Raw genomic sequence first — 9,662 nt, forward strand, 5'->3', positions numbered from 1 at the left:
TGTTTAAATAACCCTGTAGTATGTCTTGGAATATGGTACTGTGATACCTCTCACTCGGTTTTTATTGTTCCAGATTGCTTTGGCTGTTTACGATATTTATGTTTCCATTGACTCTTAGGATTTTTGTTCTAAATCTGTGAAGATTGTCAATGAAGATTTCATTAAAGCTGCAAATTGCTTTGAGTAATATGGGCATTTTGCTAATATTATTTCTTCCAATCTATGGACAAAGGAGGCCTTCTCATTTTTGGTGTGTGTGTTTCTGAATTTATTAGTGTTGTATAATTTTCATTTTAGAAGTCTTTCGTATGCTTGATTAAATTTATCTCAAGATATTTAATTTTTTTTTGGTGAAAAGGATTGTTCTCATAAGTTTTCTCAACAAGATCATTATTGGTATTTAAAATTCTACCAATGTAGTATATTACTTGTTAATTCTGTATCTTGCAACTTTTAAACTTTTGTTTATCAGTTGTAATAGTCTCTTTATTTTATTTTATTTTATTTTATTTTATTTTTTTGACAGGCAGAGTGGACAGTGAGAGAGAGAGACAGAGAGAAAGGTCTTCCTTTTGCCGTTGGTTCACCCTCCAATGGCCGTCGCAGCCAGCACGCTGCGGCTGGTGCGCTGCGGCCGGCGCACCGCGCTGATCCGATGGCAGGAGCCAGGTACTTATCCTGGTCTCCCATGGGGTGCAGGGCCCAAGCACTTGGGCCATCCTCCACGGCACTCCCGGGCCATAGCAGAGAGCTGGCCTGGAAGAGGGGCAACCGGGACAGAATCTGGCACCCCGACCGGGACTAGAACCCGGTGTGCCAGCGCCGCAAGGCGGAGGATTAGCCTAGTGAGCTGCAGCGCCGGCCATGTAATAGTCTCTTTTTTTTTTTTATCTTTTATTTAATGAATATAAATTTCCAAAGTACGACTCATGGGTTACAATGGCTCCCCCCCCCATACCGTCCCTCCCACCCACAACCCTCCCCTTTCCCACTCACTCTCCCCTTCCATTCACATCAAGATTCATTTTCGATTATCTTAATATACAGAAGATCAGCTTAGTATACCTTAAGTAAGGATTTCAACAGTTTGCTCCCACACAGAAACATAAAGTGAAAAATAATAGATGATTTTTTTAAATGATGATGAAATCAGATCAGACCTATTGTCATGTTTAATCCCAGTGAGAGTCAAGTTGGGAATTGATAATTTCTTTTTTCTTTTTTTTTTTTTTTACAGAAGATCAGTTTAGTATACATTAAGTAAAGATTTCAATCGTTTGCACCCCCATAGAAACACAAAGTGAAATATACTGTTTGAGTACTCGTTATAGCATTAAGCCTCAGTGTACAGCACGTTAAGGACAGAGATCCTACATGAGGAGTAAGTGCACAGTGACTCCTGTTGTTGACTTTACAAATTGACACTCCTGTTTATGGCATCAGTAATCTCCCTATGCACCAGTCATGAGTTTCCAAGGCTATAGAAGCCTCTTGAGTTCTCCGACTCTTATCTTGTTTAGACACGGTCATAGTCAAAGTGGAGGTTCTCTCCTCCCTTCAGAGAAAGGCACCTCCCTCTTTGAAGACCTGTTCTTTCCACTGGGATCTCACTCACAGAGATCTTTTGCCAGAGTGTCTTGGCTTTCCATGCCTGAAATACTCTCATGGGCTTTTCAGCCAGATCCGAGTGCCTTTAGGGCTGATTCTGAGGCCAGAGTGCTATTTAGGACATCCGCCATTCTATGAGTCTGCTGAGTATCTCACTTCCCATGTTGGATCACTCTCCCCTTTATTTATTCTATCGGTTAGTGTTAGCAGATACTAGACTTGTTTATGTGCTCCCTTTGACTCATAGTCCTTTCATTATGATCAATTGTGAACTGAAATTGATCACTTGGACTAGTGAGATGGCATTGGCACATGCCACCTTGATGGGATTGAATTGGAATCCCCTGGTATGTTTCCAACTCTACCATTTGGGGCAAGTCAGCCCGAGCATGCCCCAAATTATACATCTCTTCCCTCTCTTATTCCTACTCTTATGTTTAACAGGGATCACATTTCAGTTAATTTTCAACACTTAAGAATAACTGTGTGATAATTACAGAATTAAACCAGTCATATTAAGTAGAACAGACAAAAAAACTACTAAGAGGGATAATGTATTAAGTTGTCCATTAGCAGTCAGGGCTATGCTGATCAAGTCACCATTTCTCATAGTGTCCATTTCACTTCAGGAGGTTTCCTTTTGGTGTTCAGTCAGTTGTCACCGATCAGGGAGAACATATGGTATTTGTCCCTTTGGGACTGGCTTATTTCACTCAGCATGATGTGTTCCAGATTCCTCCATTTTGTTGCATATGACTGGATTTCATTGTTTCTTACTGCGGTATAGTATTCTAAAGAATACATATCCCATAATTTCTTTATCCAGTCTACCGTTGATGGGCATTTAGGTTGGTTCCAGGTCTTGGCTATTGTGAATTGTGCTGCGATAAACATTAGGGTGCAGACCGCTTTTTTGTTTATCAATTTAAACTCCTTTGGGTAAATTCCAAGGAGTGGGATGGCTGGGTTGAACGGTAGGGTTATATTCAGGTTTCTGAGGAATCTCCAGACTGATTTCCATAGTGGCTTGACCAGTTTGCATTCCCACCAACAGTGGGTTAGTGTCCCTTTTTCCCCACATCCTCGCCAGCATCTATTGTTGGTAGATTTCTGTATGTGAGCCATTCTAACTGGGGTGAGGTGAAACCTCATTGTGCTTTTGATTTGCATTTCCCTGATTGCTAGTGACCTTGAACATTTTTTCATGTGCCTGTTGGCCATTTGGATGTCCTCTTTTGAAAAATGTCTATTGAAGTCCTTGACCCATCTCTTAAGTGGGTTGTTGGTTTTGTTTTTGTGGAGTTTCTTGATCTCTTTGTAGATTCTGGTTATTAACCCTTTATCTGTTGCATAGTTTGCAAATATTTTTTCCCATTCTGTCGGTTGTCTCTTCACTCTCCTGACTGTTTCTTTTGCAGTACAGAAACTTCTCAATTTGATGCAATCCCAATAGTTGATTTTGGCTTTGACTGTCTGTGCCTCCCAGGTCTTTTCCAGAAATTCTTTGCCTGTGCCAATATCTTGAAGGGTTTCTCCAATGTTCTCTAATAACTTAATGGTGTCAGGACGTAGATTTAGGTCTTTAATCCACATTGAGTGGATTTTTGTGTAAGATGTAAGGTAGGGGTCTTGCTTCATGCTTCTGCATGTGGAAATCCAGTTTTCCCAGCACCATTTATTGAATAGACTGTCCTTGCTCCAGGAATTAGTTTTAGATCCTTGATCAAATATAAGTTGGCTGTAGATGTTTGGATTGATTTCTGGTGTTTCAATTCTGTTCCATTGGTCTATCCATCTGTTTCTGTACCAGTACCATGCTGTTTTGATTACAACTGCCCTGTAGTATGTCCTGAAGTCTGGTATTGTGATGCCTCTGGCTTTGTTTTTGTTGTACAAGATTGCTTTAGCTATTCGAGGTCTCTTGTGCCTCCATATGAATTTCAGCATCATTTTTTCTAGATCTGCGAAGAATGTCTTTGGTATCTTGATTGGGATTGCATTGAATCTATAAATTGCTTTTGGGATAATAGTCTCTTGATGGAGATTTTTGTTCCTCTGTGTATGGAATCTTGTCTTGGGCAAACAGCTATACTTTGACTTCCTCCTTTCAAATGTGTATACTTACTTTTTCTTTCTCTTGTGACCCTGGCTAATACTTCCAGAACTATATTAAAGTTACCTTTCTTTGTTTCTGAGTGTAGTACACCCTTAAGTATCTTTGTAAAGCTAGTTAGGTGGTAGTGATGAATTCCTTCAGTTTTTATTTGACTTGGGAAATCTTTATTTCATCTTCATTTATTTTCAGTACCTCTATCTCTTTGCTGATTTTCTCATTTATCTTATACACTGATTTCCTAATTTTTAACATTTTTTCTGTGTTTTCTTGTATTTTGTTGCATGTCTTTACAACCATTATTTCAAATTCTTTCTCGGACATTTCATCAATTCCCCTTTCTTCAAGGTCTGATACTACTGCATTATTGTGTTCCTTTGGAGCATCATATTGCCTTGTTAATTCATGTTTCTTATGCTCCTACATTAACTTTTGTGCGTTTGGTTTCTTATGCTCCTACGTTAACTTTTGTGCGTTTGGTATATCAATTGTTTCTATCCCTTTTATTTTCCTTTTGAATAATTTATTTTCTTATTCTAAAGGCAGAGTGATGGGAAGAGGTGGAGAAGTTGGTCTTCCATGCTCTGATTCATGCCCAAATGCCCACAACAGTCGGGAATGGGCCAAGTCACAGCCAGGAATGGGAACTCCATCCATTTCTCCCACACGGGTTGCAGGATCCAAGTACTTGGGTCATCATTTGTTGCTATTCAGGATGCATCAACAGGAAGCTAGATTGGAAGCAGTGCAGCTGGGTCTCAAACCAGCACTCCAATGGAATGCCAGTGTTGCAAGTGGCAGATAAATTTTCTGTGCCACAATACTGGCCACTCTATCAGTTTTACGGGATGGTTTTTTTTGGGTGAAGGCATTTTCCTGAAGATGTGCCTTTGGCTGTTGGTTTAGTAGACTACTTTGGCTTTCGCTCCAATTGTATAGTCTCCATATACATTGTTAGGTTTATAGTTGATGGTACCAGTAGCAGGAATCCAGGGTTCTCCTGTGTCTCAGTGTGGTTGCTGGGATCCCTGTCATGCAGGTACACAGCTGTCCCCTGAGGGATGGACTGCAGTCAGGAGTTTCTCAGTGTTGGGATCAGGCCATGATTGTGCTACAAGTGAGCCCAGCACACAGACTCCTGGCTGCTACCCAAATCAAGACCAGGAGTTGTGAAATCAGTACTGGCTTTAAGAACAGACTAGGCTCATGGACTCCCAGCCATACCTCACACCAGAGCCCCAAGAGTAGCACCAACGCTGGGTTGGGAGGTGGATCCTCCGCATGCTGTCTGAGCAAGTGGCTGGATCTCTGAGTTACTTTGGCTCTGGGACAGCAGAGCGAGCACTCCTAGGCTGCACTCTCTAGGACACTTGCTGAGCTGGATGGAGTGCAAGAACCCAAGGTCAGAACCCAGAGGGAGTGTGCTGAGCTGGGTGGAGCACAGAAAGCCTGGGCCAGAGTCCTACATGAACAAGTAGTGTGCTATACTAGTGATGGCACAGAAATCCCAGCCCAGAGTTCCTGGCAGCAAGGGGTGTGCTGGACTGGGCATGGTATGGAAAGCACAGGCCACAGCCCTGGGGAAGCCTGCTGTGTGGGGCCCAGAAAGCCCAGGTAGCTGTGTGAAAGAGGGGCAAGTGTCCAGATGGGCAGTGCAAAGGAACTCCTGCTTCTGTTAGTGGAAGGGGCTGGAGCCAAGTGATGCAGAGCTCAGTCTGCAGACCATTCCCTGTGCTGGTGTTGGGAAGCAGTTGTGTTCTCTGTCCAGAGTGAACACACTGTCCCAAGCATGTTCACCCACCCAGAATGTGGGCGCATTCCCTATTGCACGTTCAGAGCCTATTGAAATAATCACCCCTAGTGGGCAGGCAGCTCTGAGCATTGTGGGAAGACTGAGCAGGGCCATGGATACCCTTGCTGAGTATACAGGTCCCAGCAGTAATGAGCAGTGCTTTGAGGGGTTAGGTGAGGGGAGGCAGTGGGGGCTGGGAGGAGGGCAATCCCCAAGTCTGAGGCGGGCATCTGCATCTGCCTTTAGCCCGATTTGGAACCATATCCCACATATGGATACTTTGACAAATAACTGTGGTGCCTGAAATAATTTGTCAGAGGCCTGGTTCTGGCTACAGAACACGCCAGCAAGCTCTTGAAGGAAAGGCACCTGCTCTTGGCTGCCTGCCTGAGGCAACATGGTGCAGTCCATCCAGCGCCAGCCTGACCACCCCTGTGTGGATGCTGATCTCATGAGCTGGGTTTTTCCATAGTTACGTGGGAGGAACACTTACTACCCACCACTGTTGCTTGGACAAGTGCTGGGTTTTGCCCACATGAGCAACTCCAAACCCAAAATGTAACTCTCATTTGTGGTTACTAGCATGGAACCTGATGGAAAATTTGACCATAAATACAGAAAAGTCGTGTGAAAAGAAAAACCCTCTGGTGCAGAAATCAGCAAATAATTGAAAAAAAAAGTACATATATTTTGTAACCACTCTCTTTCCTAACTTTCCCTGCTGCCTGCAGGTGATGGCCACCACTGTCACTGTCACTGTCCCCACCTTCCATTCTGAATCCCCACAGCAGAGTGGCTGACCTCTCAATCCTGTCCCACCCTTGCCAGGGCCCAGAGGGAGCGTCCTGTCCTCCTTGCTCACCTGGGATGCTCTCCCGAGGTGGGACCTGGCTAGTCTGAGGCTCCTCATCTCATTTCCGTGACTCTTGCCTTGCCTCAGCTCCAGAGGCTAATTTTTCTGGGCTTGGGGCAGGGTCCAAGTGATAAAAGTTTCTAAGTCTTCTGAAGCAGGATAACCTTACTCTTTCCCCATGGAAGCACAGTTAGGACCCTCTCAGTCCTCCGGCCCCAACTCCAAGGTACACAATAGCAGTAAGTGAATGAATGAGTGAGTGAATGAATAAATTTTTAACACAGAAACTTTTTGTTTCTCAATCTTTTAAAAATATATGCAATTTATTTGAAAGGCAAAGAGAGAGAAAGAGAGAGAGAGAGAGAGAAAAAGAGGTCTTTCATTTGCTGGTTCGCTCCCCAAATGGCTACAACAGCTGAGGTTGGGTCAAGCTGAAATTGGGAGCCTGGAACTCCGTCTGGGTCTTCCATATGGGTGGCAGGGGTCTACATGATTGGGCCATCTTCCACTGCCTTCCCAGGTTCCTTAGCAAGGGGCTGGATAGGAAACAGGGCAGTCAGGCCTCTGACTGGTACTCCAATGTGGGATGCCTGAGTAGCTAGCAGCAGCTTAACTCACTGCACCACAATGCCAGCCCCTGTTTCTTAATCTTACAAAGTCTTAGTTTTTTTTTTTTTTCCATCAAACTCACAAAGTCTGTAGCAAAAGCTTAGATTTAGAATAAAAACACCAGATGCTTCAATTCCCCAAGGAGCCTTCTCTCCAGATTCTGGAGCCTGGTGCTGTTTGCTTTCTCAACTTCTTGGGAGGCACTTTCTCAGGACACTTGTGACTGAGTTCCTGGGAGCTGGGTGGGTGGACAGAGTGCCCCTGAACCCTTCTCTCATAGCTCACTGTAGGTCTGGCAGTGAAACTCAGGGCTGGCCGCCCAGGGTCTGTGCTAGACTTGCTTGCAAGATCACCCTCTTCCTAACCCACACGTCACTGTTTCCCCTTTCCACAGTCACGTCTAGCTGTTTTCCACAGTGCTTGTCCTCCTTTTCTATTTTTTGCTTCCACACTTTGAAGTATAAATCTCATTCCTAAGAGAGACTATGTGTTGGAATTATGAGTAATTTGCCACTTGGGACACCTGCATCACGTATTGGAGTGCCTGAGTCTGAATCCTGGCTATTCTTCTTCTGTTTCAGCTTCCTGCTACTGCTCACTCTAGGAGGCACCAGGTGATGTTGCAAGTACTTAGTTCTCTGCCACCCATGTAGGAGTTCCGGATTGAGTTCCAGGCTCCTGGCTTCAGCTTGGCCCAGTCTTGGCTGTATCGGGAATTTGGGGAGTGAACAAGTGGATGGAAATATTTCTTTCTGTCCCTCTCTCTTCCCCTGTCCTTTTAAATAAAATGTAGATAGATAGATGATAGATAATTTCTTTTTTCCCATTTTTTTAACTTTTATTTTGTAAATATAAATTTCCAAAGTACAGTTTATGGATTACAATGGCTTCCCCCCATAACTTCCCTTCCATTTGCACCCCTCCCATCTCCCTCTCCCTTTCCCATTCTATTCACATCAAAATTCATTTTCAAGTATCTTTATATACAGAAGATTGATTTAGTGTATATTAAGTAAAGATTTCATCAGTTAGCATCCACACAGAACATAAAGTGTAAAATACTGTTTCAGTACTAGTTATAGCATTAACTCACATTGGACAACACATTAAGGACAGAGATCCCACATGAGGAGTAAGTACACAGTGACTCCTGTTGTTGATAGATAATTTCAAAATCTGCTAAGGGTGTTTAAGAAGCTGTAGGTGGGGGTTGGTGTTGTGGCGTAGTAGGCTAAGCCTCCGCTAGCATCCCATATGGACACCAGTTTGTGTCCTGGCTGCTCCTCTTCCTATCTAGCTCCCTGTTGATTGCCTGGAAAAAGCAGTGGAAGATGGTGCAAGTGCTTGGGCCCCTGCACCCACATGGGAGACCTGGGGGAAGCTCCTGGCTCCTGGCTTTGGATCAGGTCAGCTCTGACTGTTGCCGCCATCTGGGGAGTGACCCAGTGGGTGGAAGACCTTTCTCTTTGTTTCTCCCTCTCTATCTGTAATTCTACCTCTCAAATAAATAAATAAAATCTCAAAAAAAAAAAAAAACACCATAAACACAAAGCTGTAGGTGAAGTAATACAGACCCAGGGTTCTGGGGACCACTTCCTGGTTTTCAAATCTCAGCCTTCTACCAGAACCTGAGCAGGTGACTTACTCGCTAGTGGAGGAGTGTAGGATTCACCTTATCAGTGCTGTGGGGACTCAAATCATTTACTCACAATCCTTTCTTTTCCATGTGACTTTTATTGCAGTGAAACTTGTAACATACATTTTACCATGTTTCACCTTTTAGAACTGTACAATTCAGTGGCCATAATGTTTATCCCAATATATTTTTTTTGCCACTGATGACCATGAAGATGGTTTCCAAAATTTTTAGAAGGTTTTATATTACTGTGGTAAAAACACTTAACCTGAGGCCTGCCCTCCTAACAGAAGTTTAAGAGTACAATACTAATGATTGTGAGTATGGGTCAACACATTATTCTATTGCACATATTGCATGTGCAATAGAAGATCTCTAGAGCTTATTTGTGACCCTTAACCAAAGCTTTATGCTTGTTGGCTAGTAACTCCCACTTCCCCTTTCCCCTAAGACCCTGGAAACCACCACCTACTCAGATTCTATGAATTTGACTACAAGCATACCTCGGAAATATTGCAGGTTTCGTTCCAAATCACTGCAATAAAGCAACTATTGCAATAAAGCAAAGCACACAGGGTCTTTGATTTCCCAGTGCATATAAAACTTATGTTTATATAATGCGGTAGTCTGCCGAGTGTTCAATAACATCATATCTCAAAGAAAACCAGTGTACATATATTAATTAAAAATACTTTTACTAACATCAGTAGTGATTATCTGAGCTTTTATTGTGTTTGTTGGTGGAGGGTCTGGCCTCGATGTTGGTGGCTGCTGACTGCTCAGGGAGCTGGTTGTCAAAGGTTGTGGTGACCACGGCAATTTCTTAAAACAAGACAATAATGGAGTTTGCCACATTGATCAATTCTTCCTTTCATAAAAGATTTCTCTGTAGTACCTGATGCTATTTAAAGTATTTTACCCACAATGGAAGTTCTTTCGCAGTTGGAATCAGTCTTCTCCAAAGCTACAGCTGCTTTATCTGCTAAGTGTATACAGTGCTCTAAATTCTTTGCTATCATTTCAACAATGTTTCCAGCATCTTCACCAGGAG

Source organism: Oryctolagus cuniculus, chromosome 6 (genome assembly GCF_964237555.1).
Source record: "Oryctolagus cuniculus chromosome 6, mOryCun1.1, whole genome shotgun sequence".
Taxonomy (NCBI): Eukaryota; Metazoa; Chordata; class Mammalia; order Lagomorpha; family Leporidae; genus Oryctolagus; species Oryctolagus cuniculus.